The sequence below is a fragment of the Schistocerca cancellata genome, chromosome 9 (assembly GCF_023864275.1).
Source record: "Schistocerca cancellata isolate TAMUIC-IGC-003103 chromosome 9, iqSchCanc2.1, whole genome shotgun sequence".
Classification (NCBI taxonomy): Eukaryota; Metazoa; Arthropoda; class Insecta; order Orthoptera; family Acrididae; genus Schistocerca; species Schistocerca cancellata.
The window spans coordinates 217,024,206-217,047,405 of NC_064634.1; positions in this window are offsets into that span (position 1 = coordinate 217,024,206).

Genomic DNA, 23,200 nt, shown 5'->3' on the forward strand with positions numbered 1-23,200 from the left:
GCACTGTAGCCATTTCAAGAGAATCAGCAATCGGTGCTATGTCACCTGCAAAAGCCTAGCAGTCTACAATCAGTCCGTTTTTACGGCCCAGGTAGACACCACTCTGAACTCTCAAATTGGTCAGTTCCTTGCGCCATTCTCTCACAATCTTTTCCATGACGCAGTTGAAGAGAAGTGGAGAGAGTCCATACCCTTGTCTCCCTCCAGTTTTTATCTCGCTTTCTGAGATCTCACCTCTAAATCTGACCTTGGAGTGGGTGTTGGTCAAGGTTTCTAGAATGATTCCGCAGGTTTTGTTGTCTAGTCGCAGTTTCTGGAGTATTTTGGTAAGCGTTTCTCTATCAAAGGAGGTGAAAGCCTTCTTAAAATCAACAGAGGTGACGACCACCTTGCGGTTTCTGGTCTTGGAGCATGCCAGTACAGTTTTAAGGTTGATGATCCGTTCAGCTCAAGCTCTTGTCTTGCTGAAGCCTCCCTGAAGCCTCCTTGATGTTCTCCCAGTTGACAATCCAGATGAAGAGAAGTGAAGAGAGGCCATACTCATGTCTCACTCCAGTTTTCATCTCCTTTCTTACGTACTTCTTATTTTTAGATTTATTATTCTTCTTTCTTTATACTCAAACTTGTTCACGATTGTATTCCATAAGCATCAGCCTGTGCAAGTGCTTCGAACTGTAATTATGAAGGTAAATAAATTATCTGTACAGGATGTTACTGTGAAGTTGCCTCACCAGCACCTCAAAGCGCGTGCAGTAGGTGCCTGGGATACAAACATTTATTCATGTTCGCGTGAGGAGAATGGTGAAAGCTGACGAGTTTGACAAAGGGCAGGTCGTGACGGCCTCGCAGCTGGGAAGCAGTATCACGAAAACTGACTTTATTCTGTATTCACGTCCTGCCGTCTGTTAAATCATCACATGGAAAGAATTACGGTGAAACGGTTTGCAGGCAAGAAGGCGTTGAGGTCTACCCTCTTGAAACAGCCGGGTGTGTGAACGTCAGGAGTTTGTTCACAGTATAAAACAGAGCAGAGAAACTCTGTGTCGTAGCTGGTAGCGGCGTAAATTACTGAGGAAGGCGTATGTACTTCGTAGTACTCCCTCATCGCAAATTGTTGCCAGGTAACACGGTACATCGTCTATGCTTTTCTTGATCCAGTGACAGCACCAGCTGTGGATACAAATGGTTGAGAATGATATTTAGATGTCCAGGCGAAATTCTGTTCTACAGGGTGATCCCGTGATGACAAACAAACTTTCAAGGATGATAAAGAAGGATAAATGTATGTGAGAGGTAAGGGGATTCCTGGTCCGGACACTAACGAGTCTAAAGTAGTAAGTGAAAATCGTTCTGATCTCTGACATCGGACCTCTTCTATTGCAAGCTCTTTGCTTTCTGTATTTTGGGAACAGTAAACTTCGGCACTAAAATGCACATCCTAAAAATTATGAATACTTGTTCAGTAGAAGACCCATGTTTCACAGTGTTAAAGGTGAATAGTGCTCATAGCTCTGAAGGCGTACACATTAGAAACCGTGTTTACTGGGCTTGTTTTTCTTGTTTGGTCCATACTATCATGTCTCAAAATATAGAAAACAAATAGCTTGTAGTAGAGGAGGTGTGACAAAGATTTTCACTTATAGCTTCAGACTCGGTCGTCTCTGGACAAGGGTCCCTTACCTGAAATTGTTACATATACTATTCTTCTTCAACCCTCCAAGAGAACATTGTTGTGTCGGCTACTGTGGGGGTCAGGACAAATAAGGAAGGAGAGAGGTTCCGAGGGCCGGTAGCAGGAATCCTAAATTATCTGTACATTAAACTTTAAGATTAATATAATACTTCAATTATAAAAAGAAATTCCTGGGCAAGTACTGCAATCTCTATTACAACACCCAGAAGGCAGGCTGTGTAACGTCTTCCTGTTACTGATGTTCTCGATGTCTGCCACCGAACTGGGCCGACCAGCGGCGGGCGGCTGGTTTAATCAGCGTTGGCAGGGGGCGTTCAATTCCGTCCTCCTGGAGATGTGGTGCAGCCCGCTCTTTCCATTGACCCGCGGGTCAGCGCCTTTTTGACGCCATTTCGTGGCGCTGCGCTGGTCGGTGTGCAGTCGATGCTTTATTACTTCACATTCCTCCTACCCCATCCTCCTCCCCCCCCCCCCCTTCCTCAACGTGCCGCACCATTGTCGTGTAGGAATTCATTACGACGGAGCGTCCTCTGGCAAAAGCATAGGCTTAGCGGGATCGAAATGAACAAGGCCTCTTTAAATCAACAAGACATTTTGAAACTTTCCTGGAAGATTAAAACTGTGTGCCAGACGGAGACTCGAACTCGGGACATTTGCCTTTCGCGGGCAAGTGCTCTACCAACTGAGCTACCCAAGCACGACTCACGCCCCGTCCTCACAGCGTTACTTCCGCCAGTACATGGTCTCCTACCTTCCAAACTTTACAGAAGCTCTCCTGCGAACCTTACAGAACTAGCACTCCTGAAAGAAAGGATATTGCGGAAACATGGCTTAGCCTCAGCCTGGGGGATGTTTCCAGAATGAGAAACATCCCCCAGGCTGTGGCTAAGCTATGTCTCCGCAAAAATATCCCCCAGGCTGTGGCTAAGCCATGTCTCCGCAATATCCTTTCTTTCAGGAGTGCTAGTCCTGCAAGGTTTGCAGGAGAGCTTCTGTAAAGTTTGGAAGGTAGGAGACGAGGTACTGGCGGAAGTAAGGCTGTGAGGACGGGGCGTGAGTCGTGCTTGGGGTGCTCAGTTGGAAGAGCACTTTCCAGCGAAAGGCAAAGGTCCCGAGTTCGAGTCTCGGTCTGGCACACAGTTTTAATCTGCCACGAAAGTTTCATATGAGCGCACACTCCGCTGCAGAGTGAAAATCTCATTTAAGACATTTCGAAGTTTCTGGACTGCTTTCTGGCACTTTTTGGAGCAAACAAACGGCACATTCTGCCGGCGCAAAAGACGCAACGAAGCCGCTATCTGGGCTGCGTTGGGTATAAACCGGATACAACATGTCAACTTCCCGAGAACTGACTGCAGTTTCGTCAAGTTCCGCCGAGCGGGGAGGTTCCGGATGGTTAGCAAGCGTGACTAAGGGGGATAAACACCATGGCTATTAAACCATGGCGTAAGTACTGAATTTCAAATGGAAAAACGGCACTTTTTTTCCTGGCGACACTTCAAACGTACAGCTAAAAGTACTTGTAAAAGCGTACTAAGATTACTGATATGTTTCTCCGGTGTACGTCGTGACACCACAATATCGCCGAAGTAATTTGAACAGAATGGAACTTTCGCAGTAAGCTGTTCTAATTAGCGTTGGAATATGGCAGGCGTGGAAGCACTGCCAAAGGGAAAGAGCAAAAATTTGAACTACCCTAAACGTGTGTTGACCAGAAACACTTTCTGAGATTCTACATGGAACGTAATTTACGAATACTCATAGAATAAGTCAAACTTAAAAAAAAAAAAGCAGCCTGCACCAATCCTGTCCATTAATTCCTCAGGGTGAGGCAACGGATGAATATCAGTTATTGTTTGTGGAATCATATTGGATTTAACGTCAGCATCAAGACGAAGGCTTCCTGTAGGCTTTGTAAGATTACTAACAAGGGAATTTCCCCATTGCACCCCCCTCAGATTTAGTTATAAGTTGGCACAGTGGATAGGCCTTGAAAAACTGAACACAGTTCAATCGAGAAAAAAGGAAGAAGTTGTGTGGAACGATGAAAAAAATAAGTAAAATATACAAACTGAGTAGTCCATGCGAAGATAGGCAACATCAAGGACACTAGGAGTCAAGGAGCGCCGGCACGGTAGCTCAGCGTGTTCGGTCAGAGGGCCAGCTGCCCTCTGTAATAAAAAAAACTGAGTTAATGGATCAACAACGAACTAAAACGGGTGTCTTTCGACGTCCGCCTAGAGCAGATACAAAGAACGAAAACGAACAAATTGAGATAAAAAAAAAGGGCCCGTGGCTAGCGAGAGCAGCTACGGAACGAGAGGTCCTAGGTTCAAGTCTTCCCTCGAGTGAAAAGATTGATTTTTTATTTTCAGTTTATGTGACAAACTCTTATGTTTTCATCACTTTTTTGGGAGTGATTATCACATCCACAAGAAAACATAAATCGGGCAAGGTAGAAGAATCCTTTTACCCATTCGCTAAGTGTACAAGTTAGGTGGGTCCACAACATATTCCTGTCATGTGACGCACATGCCGTTACCAGTGTCGTATAGAATATATCAGACGTGTTTTCCCGTGGAGGAATGGGTTGACCTATGACCTTGCGATAAAATGTTTTCGGTTCCCATTGGAGAGGCACGTCCTTTCGTCTACTAATCGCACGGTTTTGCGGTGCGGTCGCAAAACACAGACACTAAAGTTATTGCAGTGAACAGAGACGTCAATGAACGAACGGACAGATCATAACTTTACGAAAATAAAGAAAGTAAAGTTTTCAGTTGAGGGAAGACTCGAACCAAGGACCTGTCGTTCTGTAGATACTCACGCTAACCACAGGACCACGGCGCTCCTGAGCTCATATTAGCCTTGATGTTGCCAATCTTGCACATGGACTACTCAGTTTCTATATGTTACTAATTTTTTTCACGGTTCCACAAAACTTCTTCCTGTTTTCTCGATTGATCTGTGTTCAGTTTTTCAAGGCCTATCCACTGTGGCAACTTATAACTAAATCTGAGGGGAGTGCGATGGGGAGGTTCCCTTGTAAGGGAGAAGTTCATTGACTAGCCTGGATAGGAGCAATAACACCATTGTGTTGCTATTCTTTAAAGTTCACTTGCTACTTTGTCTGTAAGTTCATTAGGGACGGGACGCGCCCGAAACAGCGATTTAGCCTTCATTGTCACGTGCCTAGTTCTTCAGAAAATAAATCAGGAAACTTCGCAATCAACTCAAAACACAAACAGAAAGTAATTCGTCCTGAATACGAAGACCAAACAAATCAAACGAATCTATTCAAAAATATTTTCGCAGACTCGCAAACGCACTGGTCTGGTGTGAGACTGGAATGTTGCAGGCAAACTACGTGTACCAAGTACTTGGATGTCCTGACCGATATACGCAGTATGTTACGTGCAAGTTTTTCTCAACTGTGGCGAGTAGCCCGATTAAGCAATGTAACGGAAGCGCCAGTGTCAAACTGAAATCGCACTCAGTGTCCGAAAATTACAAATTTCACAAGAAGTTTGAGTGTCTAGAATGAAAATGCAGTCAGGAGTAACTTCTGACGAGGCGGTTAATTCCCGTGCTGGCTGTTGACAAGAAATATGAAAGTTTCACATTAGCTTACACTAGATGCGTAGCACAATAAGCGATGAACTGAGTGTCGTTCAACAGCACTTGGGCGGGGTGAAGGCAAATCCTAAATTTGGTCATTACTAGTACCGGTAGACGATTTGGAAGAAACTACCTTCACTGAGGGAGAATGTGGTCCGAGCTGACGAGATCAAACGTGGATAGAATTCTTTTTGTGTCGGAAGCACACAGACTATGCATGACCTGGCTTACCGAAAACAAAAAAAGTCGCGCTCTGCGAAGCACAATGTTGTCTCTTATGCATGGAAAAGCAGCGGTGAGATGATTTCACAGCAGACGCATGCGTTGGCACTTGTTTACTCCGGCCACGGTGCAGCAGCCTGTTCGCGTGCGGTGATCGGTCGCAAGGCCTTACCTCTTTGTCACCTTGCGATACACTGCAAACGGGAGCGACCTCGAAGTTTTCCACAGCACTATTACAAGAGTCCTGCTGTTCAATAATTTCAAATTATGATGAGAATATTTGAGAATTTGTTCACCAATCCTACTGTCTGGCACATTGTGCGTAATTTTGGGATAAGTTATTGCACATGTGTTGCCCCTAGTAATTCCATCTTATCAATGTTTTATGTGCATTACATTTATAAAGTTTTAGTGAGTATGTATATCCAGTTTACGATCTCTTATTTTTATCGCTGCTGCGTCGCAGCGCCACCTCTTGAGGTGATTCTGTATTAGGCTTCAGTACTGGCACACGACGCTGTGGTGCATTATGCTTACTACCTGAGCCCCCATCTTACTCTGGTACTCCCTCCTGTGAACGGATGATGATGTTTGGTTTGTGGGGCGCTCAACTGCGTGGTTATCAGCGCCCGTACAATCACCCAATCTTTGCTCAGTCCAATTTCGCCACTTTCCTGGATGATGATGAAATGATGAGGACAACACAAACACCCAGTCATCTCGAGGCAGGTGAAAATCCCTGACCCCGCCGGGAATCGAACCTGGGACCCCGTGCTCGGGAAGCGAGAACGCTACCGCGAGACCACGAGCGGCGGACTCCCGTGAACGGGAACGCGCTGTGCAGATCTTGGTGCCTCTCGCGTCCATCTAGAAAAGGTAATTATTTTATATTTCTAATTTTTACTGAGTTTAACGAAGGTGATGTTGGCCTGATACATTCGACGATGCCCTTTGGCTACACTGACTAAAGGATTCTTCTGAGAAATAACAAAATAAGGTATTTGCTCTTTCAATAGTTGATCTGTTTATACATGCTTTTAGGTTATCCAAGTCTGCACAAAGCGATCGCGACTCTTAAATAGATGCATTTGTTTCTGCTTTCTATGTAGATAACGTGAAGATGCCTAAATAAGGTGAAACGCGTCGTTGGAAAATAAAAAACTACAATTGCAAACAAGACTGTTTTTAACCAATACCAATACTGCATCATTAATCATTGCGTCACTATAGTACCGTCCACAACTACAATGTAAAAGACACTGTCGCATCAAACCCTGAAGTTCAGTGACACACTGACGATATGTCAGTTCTGGCTATTTCCGCAAGAAGCTGTAAAGAGCTGCAGGAACCTATACTTGGTCCTCACAATACTTAGTGAGAGCAGAAACTAAATCTTCAAAAATTAGCAACTTAGGCCTACTAGTCAGGAGTAACTTCTGACGAGGCGGTTAACTCCCGTGCTTGCTGTTGACAAGAAATAAGAAAGTTTCACAATAGCTTACACTTGATGCGTAGCACAATAAGCGTCGAACTGAGAGTAATAATTGTTCATCGAAAGCTCTACAGTGGAACACATGGAGGAGGTGCTGTGCTCGTGGCTGGCTGTTGTGGCGGAGTTGATGCAGCAGCGGCTTGCGAATTAATGAGCTGCTGGACTGCCGTCATCAGCTGCGACATTTGTTGGTTCTGAAACTGAATGAACTGCATTAGATCAAAGCCAGCAGCATCCGGAGGCATAGGTGGAGGTGGCATAGGAGGCGGATTAATGGCCATTTCAATTAGAGGAGCGCTGCACCTAAACTAACACAAATAGTAGCGACGCCCCTCTCAAAGGAAAGGGAAATATTAGAGACGTGCTGTGACAGAGCGCGGACGAGCGAAGACAGAGCTGGTTTTGGAATCCTCGTCATCAAATGTTTTGTCGGCTACTGTGGGAGTCAGCACCGGTACGGACAAGAAAGGAGAGATGCGACGATGGCTGGTAGCAGGAACCCAGAATGACCTGTACATTAAACTTTAAAGGTTAATACAACACTTTATTTCTAAAAAGAAAAGAAACTTAACTTCTCTTGCTTCCTGTGCCTCCTACACACAAGTACTACATTAGTACTCGCAGACAGCAGACCAAGTAACGTCTTCCTATTACTCAGTTCTAATGCTCTTGACGTCTGCGACCGAACTGGGTCGACCACCGATGGGCTGCTGGTTAAATCAGCGCTGATAGGAGGCGCTGCACTCTGTCTTCCTAGAGGCATGGCGCCGCCCGCTCTTTCCATTGGCGTGTGGGTCAGCGCCTTCTTGATGCCGTCTCGGGGCACTGCGCTGGTCGGTGTGCAATCGATGCTGTTGGACTAAACAAACACCTACTCGACCAGTCATGCAACCGCAGACTGCAGAATCCATTGGGACTAGTACTAACCTGTTGAGAGACGTTCACATGGGCCTTTCTGGGCAGACGATGGGGTGTAAGGCATGCGTTAACGAAGTATTACTGCTCACCACTTCCACTGCTTTAACAGATGCTTAAACAACCGCAGTGGAATAACGTTACGAGCATGATGACTTGTCCAAGTCCCACTGCATACTAGAGTGATTAAACTTACAACCGCTTTAACGGAGCCTGGCACTACTTACCTGCATGTACTTTTAAAACAAGAAAGCACTGTCAAGCGATGACACTTACAAGGGGAAGGCAGGTCGACTGCGTACCGCATCAAAGGACTAAGAGTTTTCGTTCATTACACTACTTTTGAGAAAACCACCCCTCAGTTTCATGACGTGTAATCGTCTCAGGATGACGAATATTTTTTTGGAAATCAATAAAATAAGCTTTTATGGCCGCCACTTATGTACCCATGAGGTGAGCACTCTTCAAGCAAAAAGGCAGACGCAGGGCTGCCAAGTCAACTGAGAGGGTAGTAGATGATCTGTGTTTCTATTGCTACATTGAGCCTGCAGGTCTTTTAATACGTGTTTTCCTCCGTATTAAACTTGCTGGGATTAGGGGGGTAAAGGTAAAGAAATCAATAAGGTATAATAACAAAGTAGACAAATAGACTGAAGACAACTTGAGTTACTGACGAATTAAAATTTTAATTCTGGTCTTCTTACAATTGCTCTTTTACTCAACGTGTTATCACGCAAATATTCGAAGCATATATAAAATCGCGGCAACAACAACATTTAATTAACGAAATCTCCGAGCAGCGACATCGTTACTTGCCAAGATTGAGCCGAAAACAGACGTGTTTTAGGTTTAAAAATGCATCTTTTTCACTAATTAATTTCGATGCGTCACACGAATACAGTAACATGATCTGAAAAACCAATGCTGAAAGCCGATAAGGAACGTTGCTATGGGTCGTTATTGTGTCTGCGCAAATGTGCAATACACGCCGGTCTTGCAGAAGCGAATTACAATTACGAAGCCTTGTTCGACAGAATATGACAATCTGTAACAGAGCGATTAGAAGAGCGATTGTAAAATGACCAATGTAGACAACTATAGACATTTCAGTTCTTCATATTTTTTATTCACTAACGTCATTGTTACTTCTTATCTCATTGACCCTCCTAGACCCATGACTTTCGATACGGAATAAGAACATACATGACAAAAAGAATTGCAGAATGCGCATAGTAACCGAACATATAATGTCCACACCCCCCCCCCCCCCGCCCCCCGCCACCACAGTGCCCCCGTCCCCTTCACGATTTGTCTTGGTCACTCAGCCAGCGCCTCTTTTGTTGAAAGGCGCTAACGCCGAGGGTACTATATAAGCGGAAGCCGTGACACTTTCATTCCACGACTTGTCGTAAAAATAAGTTTTTGCACATCTGATAAAAGTTGGTGAAAAATGCTCAGTTTTCAATTATTTATGGATCCTGTCAGTTTCGAGTCGACTGCGTATCCTGAATTTTAGGGGCAGCTTCCTCAAAAATGCCTGGGGAGCGAGGGGAGGGGGGGGGGGGAGAGCGGGTTAGTGGCCAAAAACATACTCCTTCATCAAAGGTATCCCGGCATTCAAAAGTATTGCGGAACTGACAATTAGTCGGTCTAGTCACTCGAGTAATAACCATTCACAGACGGCAGCTGACAGAACTGGCAGTAGAGCGTATGTCAACAACAGTGCAATCGTTGTCGTAATGCATAATCCGAAGGGGCATGATGATTGGCTTTCGTGAAAAGAGTGAAACCATTTCCAAAAAAGCTGTTTGTAAACTGTTCGCGGCCGCCGTAATTAAGATACATCGCCCATAGCAAAGTGGTGCAATACAAAACCTGTGCCGACGCAAAAGTGATGCAACACAGGCCGCAGGTGACAGGAGTGAACGACAGCTCCGGATATTTGTACGGACGAACAGACGTGAAACTGCCGAGCATCTTAACGGCCACATGAACTAAGAGGCTACCGACAGTGCCTCCACAACAAGTGTTCAGCGAATGTTGCTGCGTATGAGCCGCCGCAGCGGGTGAGTCGTTCATCCACTCATGCTGACAGTTGTTCGTCAGTGACGAAGGCAGGAATTTGCACTCCAGTACCGCAATTTGATGCTCACAGAATGGTGACAGGTGAGCTTTCCAGATGTATCACATTTCCTGCTTCATCGGAGAGATGGCCGTTGGCATGAGTGACCGCTACAGTGATTGTAAGGGTCCAGGCCAGAGGAGGAAGCGTCACAGTCGGGGGAATGGATTAGTGACATTCCTTGCGCGATCCTGTCACTCTGCAAGGCATAATGGGTCAACACGAATATGCGTCTGTCATTGGGGCCATGTCCACCCCGCATGATTTGTTTTCCCTTGGTACGATGGCATCTACTAACAGGGCAACACAATGTGTCACACAGGTCAAAGTGTTTGTGTGTGGTAGGAGTCTACCGTAGTCCCTCGGCCACCAAACACCCAGGAATTAAACCAAATCTAGAATACGTGGCATCACCTCGATCGGGCTATATGCATCATGGATCCATATCCCTGTAGGTAGGTACCAGAACCTTATTGAATTTCTTCATGCGCGTTGGCGGTAGCCTGTGCTGCAAAAGGTAGTTATTCAGGCTTTTAACAGGTGGCGACATGAATGTGACTGGATGGTGTGGGTGTGACGAAAGACGGAACAGCAGTCCGCAGCTCGTGGTCGTGCGGTAGCGTTCTCGCTTCCCACGCCCGGGTTCCCGGGTTCGATTCCCGGCGGGGTCAGGGATTTTCTCTGCCTCGTGATGACTGGGTGTTGTGTGATGTCCTTAGGTTAGTTAGGTTTAAGTAGTTCTCAGTTCTAGGGGACTGATGACCATAGATGTTAAGTCCCATAGTGCTCAGAGCCATTTGAACCATTTTGAACGGAACAGCAACATAAAATATTGCGGGGAATGTTGTGTCATGTCAGCAGAGATACAGGAGCAGCAGAATTGGTCGATCAGGACAGCTTATTGAGTTCGAAAGTGGACCAGTCAGTGAAAGTCATCTGAGTAACAAATCCTTCAGGGGACGTTTCAAAAATTCTGAAGCTGCCCGAGATGACAGCTGGTGATGCGGTAGTGAAATGAAATCAAGAAGAAACCACTACAGCTGAATCAAGAGTAGGCAGACCTCTTTTACTAATAGCTAGGGTCCGTCGAGAATTCTGAAGGATCGTTTTAACAAATCGCATGAAATAATAAGCGGGAGGAATTACTCATGAATTCCAGAGTTCTGGTAACAATCCAGTCAGCACGATGAGGTTGCGTAGGGAGTTAAAAAGATAAGAGTAGAATGGTGCAACACTTTACTGTTGTCAAAGCTAAGCGATGCTTGATGTGTTGCAGAGAGGGCCACGAGTAGACAATGGATGGTTGGGAAGGAGTGACTTGCAGTGATGGTAGGTTTTGGGTTTGTCTAATGCCTGGTAAACGTTACCTGCCACCATGTGTAGAGCGAACACTGAATCACAGAGCATGTGGTGTTATGGCAGAGGGAGGGAGGGGGGGGAGGTCTTCCCGTGGCTTAAGCTTAAGATAACGCTAAATGTGGATGGATAGGAACAAATTTTACAGTATTATGTACAGCGTCCAGTAGAGGAACCGTTGATAGACGATGACTGTATCAGCATCCTGTCACGAAGCAGCCTTTGTGAAGGAATGTATTGTGGACAATGATATTCTTGAAATGCACTCGCCTGCCTGAATCCAATGGAACGCCTTTGGGATGAGACAGAGCGTCGACTTCGTTCCAGCATCCAAAATTACTATCTTCTCTGGCTTCGGCTCTCAGGGAAATATATGTTGTCATTCAACCACATATATTCTGACACCTCAGGGAAAATGTCCGCAGCAGAGTTCAAGCCGTCATAAAGCCGAATGTTGGACACAGCCCATATTAGTGTCCACTAGATGGTATCCGGACACCTTTCTTAAAAAGAAAAGCGATATGCGACCGGGTGAGCATGCCTGACGTCTTCCCCTTGTGAAAGAATGTAGTCGTGAACGAAGTCGAAAACCAAAATATTTAGCTAATGAACCACCACCATTCACATCAGATGAAGCTATGCAAGTCCAATTTATACGGTACACACATAAATAGACAAAACTACGCAAATGAATTAATAATAATAAAAGATATGTCTCTACAGAATGGATTCAAACTAACTTAGATAGACACATTCATCATGAAGTACGCACACAATTTCGGAAGGAACTACCCTGCGACACAGCACAAGACATAGTACGTTGACTTCAACTGGGTGGACCGATAAAAAAACGGGGGGGGGGAGGGGGCAAATGCCCGACTCCCTCTCGCAGGATTGGCACTTTATGTCCATATTATGTACTCCTCAGGGTGCACATCTCCCTTATGGTATTGTAAGGGTTGTACTGGAACTCAGTCAAGGACCAGTAATAGAATCTTTATTCATTTCAAAATACGAAGAGGTACAGCAGGTAAATGACACCCCAAAGCAAGGTGGAATACGCCAAGCAGCCGGCAACGCCTACAGGGCAGTTATTCGCTAAGATTGGCACCTCAGGTCCAACCTCTACCTGTATCACAAGCAAGCTTTCAAACACTCCCACCTACAACTGTCATGTGAAAGAGTCTGCATGATGACGCGATACATAGGAAACAACAACACGTAGGAGAACAGCGCCACACAATGGTGCTGCATACGTACTGCAACAAAGTATAAAATAGCCACAGTAAAGAAGAAACGGGGACTTCAGATGGGACCCCATGTAGAGAAAAAACTCAAGCATGTAAGGCAGCCACAGATAAATTCAGCAAGTCCAGTATACAGATTAATTGAGTGGAAATCTTTTCTTCTATTTGTTTAGACGAGAACACTCATAAATTTCTGATTGAGATATAAAACAAAATTTATAACAGTAGCTGTAATAATTATTGACCTAATCCTACATCAACTATTTTATTAGTTACATAAATTACATTTTCGCATATGTAACAGGAGTAAGGATCCAGTAATGATGTCACAGGGATCCTATAACATGTAACATGCAACACGAGTGGATTTGTGTTTGGGATGGGCTTTACGCTAGCGGTCGTTCAGTCTAACAACAACGCCATATCTTCTTGACAACACAACAGTAACAATACAACAGAACTTAACATGCCTTCTGATACAGTTCTTGGATGCAAGGCTGAAGCAAGAGAGTAACAAATAGAGTACCTTCAACACAATGAAACTGTATCCAATGAATCGGACTCAACATCAATTTTCCCACAGCGTACAGAATCGGACAACAGTAATAAGTAAATTATATTGCCTTCACTCGCACATTGGAACAGACAATAAATACAACTTTTGAAATTTACAATAGGACCTTAGAAGAACTCTTAAACTTAATTAAGATCACCCACATAGCATAAGGGTAAACATTGAGCTACGACTAATCATGTCACCAATTAATCAATAATGGTTCAAATGGCTCTGAGCACTATGGGACTTAACAGCTGTGGTAATCAGTCCCCTAGAACTTAAAACTACTTAAACCTCACTAACCTAAGGACATCACACACATCCATGCCCGAGGCAGGATTCGAACCTGCGACCGTAGCAGTCGCGCGGTGCCGGACTGCGCGCCTAGAACCGCGAGACCACCGCGGCCGGCCCACCAATTAATCACTAGCACAAGCTACTATCAGATGTCTACAGGACTACGTACGGGCGCTACAGTCTGGAACCGAGCGACCGCTACGGTCGCAGGTTCGAATCCTGCCTCGGGCATGGATGTGTGTGATGTCCTTAGGTTAGTGAGGTTTATTTAGTTCTAAGTTCTAGGCGACTGATGACCTCAGAAGTTAAGTCCCATAGTGCTCAGAGCCATTTGAACCAATCGATAGCGTTATGCACATATACACATGGCGGAGTATCGCCAACACTAGGTATAAAAGGGCAGTGATAGATGCGTCGTTTGTACTCAGGTGATTCATGTTAAAAGGTTTCCAACGTGATTGTAACCGCATGGCGGGAATTAACAGATGTTGAACGTGGAATAGTAGTTGGACCTAGACGCAACGGACATTCAGTTACGCAGACCGCTATGGGATCCAACATTCCGAGATTCACAGTGTCAAGAGCGTGCCGAATGTACCTAATTCCAGGCATTACCTTTCACCACTAACAACACAGTGGCTGACGACATTCTCTTAACGACCGAGGTTAGCGGCGATAGCGTAGAGTTGTCAGTATTAAGAGACGTGCAGAATTACGTGAAACAACTGCAGAAATCAATGTGGGACGTACGACGACATATCCGTTACGACAGTGTGCCTAAATCTGGCGTTAATAGGCTATGGCTGTAGGCGACCGACGCGAGTGGCTTTGCCAACAGCACGACTTCACCTGCAGCGCCTCTGCTGAGTTCGCCACCACTTCGGTTGGACGCTAGACAATTGATCAGCTGAGTCGCGACTTCATCTGGTAAGAGCTGGCGGTAAGGTTCGAGCATGGTGCACACTCCACGAAACCATGGGCCCAAGTTGTCAAGAAGACATGTGTAACCTTACGGTGGCTTCATAATGTGTGGCCTGTGTTTGCATGGAATATACTGGGTCCTCCGGTCCAAATGGGCCGATCATTGACAGTAAATGGTTATTTTCTGCTTCTTGGAGGTCATTTTCAGCCTTTCAAGGTCTTCACCTTCCCAAATAACGATGCGCCATGCAACCGGGCAACAGTTGTCAGTGATTGGTTTGAAGAGCATTCTGGACATAACGAGCGAATGATTTGGTCTCTCAGGTTATCCGACATGAATCCCATTAAACACTTATGGGGTGTCATCGAGAGGTCAGTCCGTGGACACAATCCTGCACTGGCAACTCTTCCGCAGTGATGGACGGCTATAGAGACAGCATGGCTCAGCGTTCTACTAGACGACTTCCAACGACATATTGAGTCCACACCATCTCGAGTTGCTGCATTATGGCGGGCAAAAGGAGGTCCTACACGATATTACGAGGTATCCCACGACTTTTGTCACCACAGTGTGTAAAAAACAAAGTACAGAACATTTATATAAAACATTCCTCTACTGTTTTTTATCCCCATCCTGTCGCATTAGAAGACAAACATCGAAGCAGTTGAGAGGCATGCCATAGGATCTCTTTCTAGTAGGTACGATCAGTATGCCAGCCATACGGAAATGCTCCTTGAACTTAGACGGCAATGAATCACTGGAGGGAAAAGTTCGTTTCGCGAAACACTATTAAGAAACTTTAGAGCAACGACATCTTTTCACAACGGCAGATTGATCGTACACCCACCAAGATAAATCTCGCGTGTGGACCACAAAAACCACATAGGAGAAGTGATAGGTCTTACCGAACAGAAGCATATAGACAACCGTTTTCGCCTCGTTCTATTCGCAAGTCGAACAAGAGAGTAGGACAATGTATCCTCCACACCTTCATGTGCTATCTGTGGGGTTCAGTGACACCTGTCACTAGAGAACAAACGTGGCATTTGGGAAGTAATCTCAAAGGGCTTTATTTGTGTAATTTCGTCCCCTTTGCCCCTTCTTCCATTTTAATTTCCTCTAAAATCATCATCATCATCATCATTTAAGACTGATTATGCCTTTCAGCGTTCAGTCTGGAGCATAGCCCTCCTTATACAGTTCCTCCATGATCCCTTATTCAGTGCTAACATTGGTGCCTCTTCTCATGTTAAACCTATTACTTCAAAATCTTTCTTAACCGAATCCAGGTACCTTCTCCTCGGTCTGCCCCGACTCCTCCTACCCTCTATTGCTGAATCCATGAGTCTCTTGGGTAACCTTGCTTCTCCCATGCGTGTAACATGACCCCACCATCTAAGCCTGTTCGCCCTGACTGCTACATCTAAAGAGTTCATTCCCAGTTTTTCTTTGATTTCCTCATTGTGGACACCCTCCTGCCATTGTTCCCATCTACTAGTACCTGCAATCATCCTAGCTACTTTCATATCCGTAACCTCAACCTTGTTGATAAGGTAACCTGAATCCACCCAGCTTTCGCTCCCATACAACAAAGTTGGTCGAAAGATCGACGGTGCACAGATAACTTAGGCTTGGTACTGACTTCCTTCTTGCAGAAGAGAGTAGATCGTAGCTGAGCGCTCACTGCATTAGCTTTGCTACACCTCACTTCCAGTTCTTTCACTATGTTGCCATCCTGTGAGAATATGCATCCTAAGTACTTGAAACCGTCTACCTGTTCTAACTTTGTTCCTCCTATTTGGCACTCAATCCGTTTATATTGCTTTCCCACTGACATTACTTTCGTTTTGCAGATGCTAATCTTCATACCATAGTCCTTACATTTCTGATCTAGCTCTGAAATACTACTTTGCAAACTTTCAATCGAATCTGCCATCATAACTAAGTCATCCGCATATGCAAGACTGCTTATTTTGTGTTCACCTATCTTAATCTCACCCAGCCAGTCTATTGTTTTCAACATATGATCCATAAATAATATGAACAACAGTGGAGACAGGTTGCAGCCTTGTCTTACCCCTGAAACTACTCTGAACCATGAACTCAATTTACCGTCAACTCTAACTGCTGCCTGACTATCCATGTAAAGACCTTTAATTGCTTGCAAAAGTTTGCCCCCTATTCCATAATCTTGTAGAACAGACAATAAGTTCCTCCTAGGAACCCGGTCATATGCCTTTTCTAGATCTATAAAGCATAGATACAATTCCCTGTTCCACTCACAGCACTTCTCCATTATTTGCCGTAAGCTAAAGATCTGGTCCTGACAACCTCTAAGAGGCCTAAACCCACACTGATTTTCATCCAATTGGTCCTCAACTAATACTCGCACTTTCCTTTCAACAATACCTGAGAAGATTTTACCCACAACGCTGATTAAAGAGATACCTCTGTAGTTGTTACAATCTTTCCTGTTTCCATGTTTAAAGATTGGTGTGATTACTGCTTTTGTCCAGTCTGATGGAACCTGTCCTGACTCCCAGGCCATATCAATTATCCTGTGTAGCCATTTAAGACCTGACATTCCACTGTATTTGATGAGTTCTGACTTAATTTCATCCACCCCAGGCGCTTTATTGCACTGCAATCTATTGACCATTTTTTCCACTTCCTCAAGTGTGATCCTATTTCCATCATCATTCCTATCCCATTCTACCTCGAAATCTGAAACATTACTGATCGTATTTTCACCTACATTGAGCAACTCTTCAAAATATTCCCTCCATCTGCCCAAGGCATCTACAGGATTCACCAGCAGTTTTCCTGACCTGTCCAAAATACTTGTCATTTCCTTCTTACCTCCCTTTCGAAGACTGCTAATTAAACTCCAGAATTGTTTTCCAGCAGCTTGACCCATAGTCTCCAACCTGTTTCCAAAGTCTTCCCACGATTTCTTCTTGGATGCTGCAATTATCTGTTTGGCTTTGTTTCTTTCTTCAACATAACTTTCTCTGTGTACCTGAGTTCTAGTATGTAGCCATTTTTGATACGCATTCTTTTTCCTTTTGCAGGCTGCCTTGACTGTATCATTCCACCAAGCTGTTTGCTTCATCCTACTTTTACACACTACTGTTCCAAGACATTCTTTAGGCACTTCTAGTACTGTGTCCCTGTACCCTGTGCATTCCTTTTCCAATGACTGTAATTGACTACCTTCAACTAACTGGTACCTTTCTGAGATCGCTTTTATGTACTTGTGCCTGATTTCCTTATCCTTTCCTTTCCTTTCCTCTAAAAGCAAATGAATTTTTTAATTAATTATTTTGAACTCGTCAAGTACGCGATTAGCTCTTGTGAGCTGTTTTTGATATGCTTGATAATTTGTTTTGATGGATAGAGCGACGGGAAAAATCTTCACGGAACAGGATGTAGTGCTCATCAGGTAGTCCAAGGTTAGAAGAACCTCAGCATGCGCGAAGTCCAAGAGTTGCCGTGATGGCCGTATGTCACGGTGGACCCTCCCAATGAGGGGCAATTGTGGCGCCTGAGCACGGAGGCTCACCCGTCTCACGTTGCGGGCGCAGGTGTGGGTGACCGGAGAAGCACATGACGTGACCAAGCGACCAAGTATCCTCCCAGCATGAACTCTGTAGAGATCTCTCAAGGGACGGCGAGCGACGTGCACAGTGCTTACCGCGCTGGTCTCGCTTTCGGAAGAGGTCCGCTTATCCAGTGTCGGTTTTCGGTGGTTTATCACCATCCTCTTCTTCTTCTCCTTCTTCTTCCTCTTCTATCTTTCTTCAGATGTCAAACATTTGCCTGTTACGTGATGTTGTTAAGTGCCTTTATTGTCTTAGTTTCTATTTGATGCCTCCACCTCTTTCCTCTCCTACTATTGATCATTTTCCCATTGATCTCTAACTTATTGTTACTTCACACATTCTATGTTCATCTATTTTTGTGGATAATCTCACCACTTATTTATATGATTCTCGACCTATTTATTTACGCTTTTAAGTTATTGTCTGATAGTTTTATTCCTTATCACGTGAGGTAGCGTATCTCCAACTGCTCTTTTTCTTATGGAAAAAATGATGATCAAATTCTAAAACATCAGGAGGTGAGGTGAACGGAACCCCTATCCAATGATATGTACCTACAGCTGATTCTGAAAAACATATGTGGAATATACTGTCTATTTTTGTAATAATTCTGAAAAAGACACACGAGTATACCAACGATCTAAGATGTAGGAAAGGCGCAGGTAAGTAAGGGTATGTCCATACAACGCTTCTTTGCTCGTGAGCGATCGCTAGCGGAGAGAAGTGCATGCGCAAAAGGTAGTGCAAAGAACGCAAGTACCCATGCGCATTCTCGCCTCCACTCGTTGCCTCATTGCGCTAGCAGTCTGCTATGCATCCCCGTCTTTAAGTCTGTGCTGCATTTATTATTACAAAGAGAAATATAACACAAAGCCGACTGTGGGTAAAAATTTATTTAAGTAACAGAGATACGAGAAACAAAAAGTGACGCTGTCGTTCTATCCGTAAATTTCAGAAGGAGATCATAGCGAGACTTGAGACTGTCTCCTTGGAAAAATGGAGCGATGAGACTGGCAATAAGATTTCGTTGGCTGGAAACCTGTGACTTATTTACCAGTTTGAACTATTTATTTCACAAAGCATAAAGCATTTCACTGAATATGCCTGAAATTGACAAATACTGCACGGACGTTCTTAGTCGTTATGTGAAGTTGCTGGCTTTCAATACGTCATTTGCACACTATCGCTTTACATGTGGCAAGGTTATCGATCATACGCTTGCCCTGCGAGGCTCTTCCGTTCCTTGCTATTGAGGACACTGTTTCTCCATTCGGTTATAATGTTCATTCAGATTCCAACTCACCGCCTAACTCTGGGTCTTCCTCTTCCTCTCGTTCCATCTATTGTCCTGCCGAATGCTATTTTAAACAGTCTGTTTTCCATCATTCACCCTACATGGACTGCTCAGTTCCATGTTTCCTTCTTTAATGCTTCGACGATGTTAGGTGTTTGAATAGCTCTCTTAATTCTTTACACTTTAATCCCCCAGTCCGTGCTATTTTCATCATAAACCAGTCCAAAACATCCTCTTTATATCTTCCTTTCAAATATTAACAGTTTTTCTCCATCTTTTGTCCTAAATATTAATGCTTCATATCCGTTTTTAATGTTACCAGTGTAATAACCAGCAGATACGAGTGGATTTTGAAATTAGCACTAAGTGATCTTTTCTTTAAGATTTTGATAAAACTAAGTGTGTTTTAAAATTTTTTGTTTTTAAAATTCAGTCTTATTCACACCACGTATGTTACAAGAACATAGGTGACCCGTTTCGGTCATTTCACATGACCATCATCAGACCCATGGCATCTTTCGAAGATGGTAGGTGGAGCACTCTTCTCAGTTGCTGTGATGTCAACTGACAGCAACTTAGGAGAGTGCTCCACCTACCATCTTCGAAGGATTCCATTGGTCTGATGATGGTCATGTGAAATGACCGAAACCGGTCACCTATGTTCTAGTAACATACGTGGTGTGATTAAGACTGAATTTTAAAAAATTTAAAAATTTTTAATCACTGTTCCAAGAATGTTTGTTCAAATTATTTTAAGTGTGTTTTGTTCCTTGCTACTAGACTCTCGTTATTTCCATATCCGTGCTGTTGTTGTCACTAAAAATACTTCCTAAGTACATTCTAAGACAAAAACCGACACACCACGATGGAATTATCCGAATGAGACGGACATCGGATGATGTGATGTAGATGTACAGACTAACAAATTATTAGAATTCCAAGAAAACTGGATAATTTATTCAAGTAAAAGAGCATCACAAACTGAGCAAGTCAATAAGGTGTTGGTCCGCCTCTGGCCCTTAAGCAAGCCGTTATTCGGCTTGGAATTGACTGGTAGCTTTGCTTGATGTCCTCCTGAGGGGTATCGTACCATATTCTGTCCAACTGGCGCGTTAGATCGTCAAAATCCCGAGTGGACTGGAGGGACCTGCCCATAATGTTCCAGATGTTCTAATTGGGGAGAGACCAGGTCACCGTGCTAGTCGAGGTAAATTTGGCAAGCACGAAGATAATAGAAATTCTCACTGTTTGCGGGTGGGCTTTACCTTGCTAAAATGTAAGCCCAGGATGGTTTGCTATGAAAGGCAACAAAGCTGGGCGTAGAATATCGTCGACGTAACACTGTGTTGTAAAGATGCCGTGGATGACAGCCAAAGGGCTCCTGCTACGAAAAGAAATGACACCCCGAACCACCACTCCTGATTGTCGGGTCGTATGACGGGCCACCGTCAGGCTGGTATCCCATGACTGTCCGGGGCGTCTAAAGACAAGTCTCCGTTGGTCACCTGATTCCAGTCAGTAATATTATAGGTCCAAGAGCCAGTAGGGCTCAAGAGAGCCCTCTTCGGACTGAAATGATTTATACTATGCTCGCCAAATGGAAGTAGGAGAAAGTACTTTTCGATGTTTTAACCCTCTTTTTAAGTTTTTAATAATAATCTCCTCATCGATGTTTCACTTGCTACATTTAGGATTATCATTTATGTGTTATATGAGTCCGCAGAAGACACTTTCGAGAGCTACAAACTGCACCCATTAGCACCTCTGTAAAATAATTTACATGTTTGTTACGATTGTTTTGTAAAGTAATTTTAAAATATTTTAATGCCATTAAATTTCACATCAATGCTCTGTGCTATACCTAGAACAATTTCTTATGAAATACAACGGTCCACTAGCAAAAGGCGCTCTTCACCACCGATCAGGTTTCGTAAAGGAAAAACAAAATATTATAAAGCCGCAGCAGGATAGTTCACGGCGAGTAACGACAGTGAAATCTCAGTTACCCATTCGACAGGTTACAGAGTAACACATGGTAAATTGCTCAGATTTCTATTATAACTAATTTCTTAAGAATCTTGAAGCCTTCTAAACTTGAATTTTGAGCTATTATTTTGTACTTTACACTAGCTATAATTAAAAGATAATTATTTGTAATAGATCCGAAGATGGGCAGCTGACCCGAAACCGGTCATATGGTGTGGTATCGATAGCTACGATGCCACGGCGTAAGTTAAGTTGGCACTACTACGAGACACCGACGACAGCGCCCCCTAGCAGACGCTGTTGAGATCTACGAGCTCCGCTGCAGACTCAGCCCATTTGATCTAGAGCAGACGGCCGGGACACTTCGCACCTCATTGCAAAGTTATGTATTCTTCTTGCTCGAGTAAAGGAGATTTAAACTCATACTGCAGTACCGACGTATATTACCTTTTCCTGCTCCTACTCACTTCCTTCACTCAGCCAACCTTTCAGTTTTCAGGAGCAGACTCACGCGTCTCCTTCCAGGTGGGACACAAAATATAGAAATAAAGGAAAGCGCTCTGGAGATTGACACTTTTTTTATAAGTAACGGTGTGGGTAGCTCCGTCAGGACGAATACATCTACTTCTGATAATTCGCAATAATTTGATTTTCATGTCTGAACCATGCCACTAAACACACAATTAAAATTTCCGTTTGTGATTATTGACTTCCTCAGACAATGAATGAGTTTTGGCATGCCATCAGACTAAAAGATTCTTCTGTCTAATTTTACGTTTGAACCCTATGGACCACACATATTATTAATTTACACAATGTTAAAATTTTTATTCACCCTCTTACTGATTCTAATATAACTGTAGGCATGCATGACAATTACTCATTGTAAACAATCGCCTCATATTGGGTCCGTTCATTTGTTGCATAAAATCATACCTAGACACGCTACAAACGTAGAGCGCCGAAGCTAAGATATGCCACCACAAAGGAGAAAATGTACCTACGTGCTGTTTCCACTGAGTTATTGCGAACAATGAGATACATTTTTTGATTTACGCAAATAACATTTAACACTTTGAAAGTTATCTATTTAAGTTTATTTTAGTAAAATTTCCTCTCTGAAATTCACTGTTATCACAAAATTAATGTACTTTGATGAAAAAATGATTGCTCTAAAACTAAATTTGAACCATGTGAAATTTAATTAAAGAAGTTATCTGTTTTCTACACTATTTGGCTTACGTGGATAACACTGGATAATGTGGTGCAAACCACTCTTGCAGCTACAGCGTATTTCGACAACCGAGCTGCAAAATCTAACTGCTGAGATACGCAAAGGTGCAATTCGTTCTCTAGAAACGTTGTTGTCTTTCTTGGTTCATAATTTCTGATAATAATTTTAAATAAAAGGAAAATTAATTTACTCTTGGGATATGGACAATGACTCTGGGTTAAATGAACCCAGTAGTACTCTCATATCATTTCACTTAAAAACATTTAATGAATCTTCAATATTAGCTTAGCTTTCTTTGTAACCACTTAACAACAACCTAAAAATTAGAAAAATCAAGCTTCACATATATAATCTCTCCTTAAACAAAATTCCAAAATCTAACTCTTAAATCCATTTCTCTCACAATGATCGATAAATCCTAACAAAAAATAATGAAAAGCAAAACGATTCCTGATCTGGTTATCTGGGAACCAAGAATGGTGCATCATGAAACCGCTGCCGCAAATAGAACAAAATTAATTTCCATTCTACGCAACGAATGTAATCGTATCAACGTAAAATTAATTTCTTTTCTCTCCACTATAAATCTTCCATTAATTCACAATGCAATTCCCCAAAATCTCCATTGTTTGCTACTTACTGCT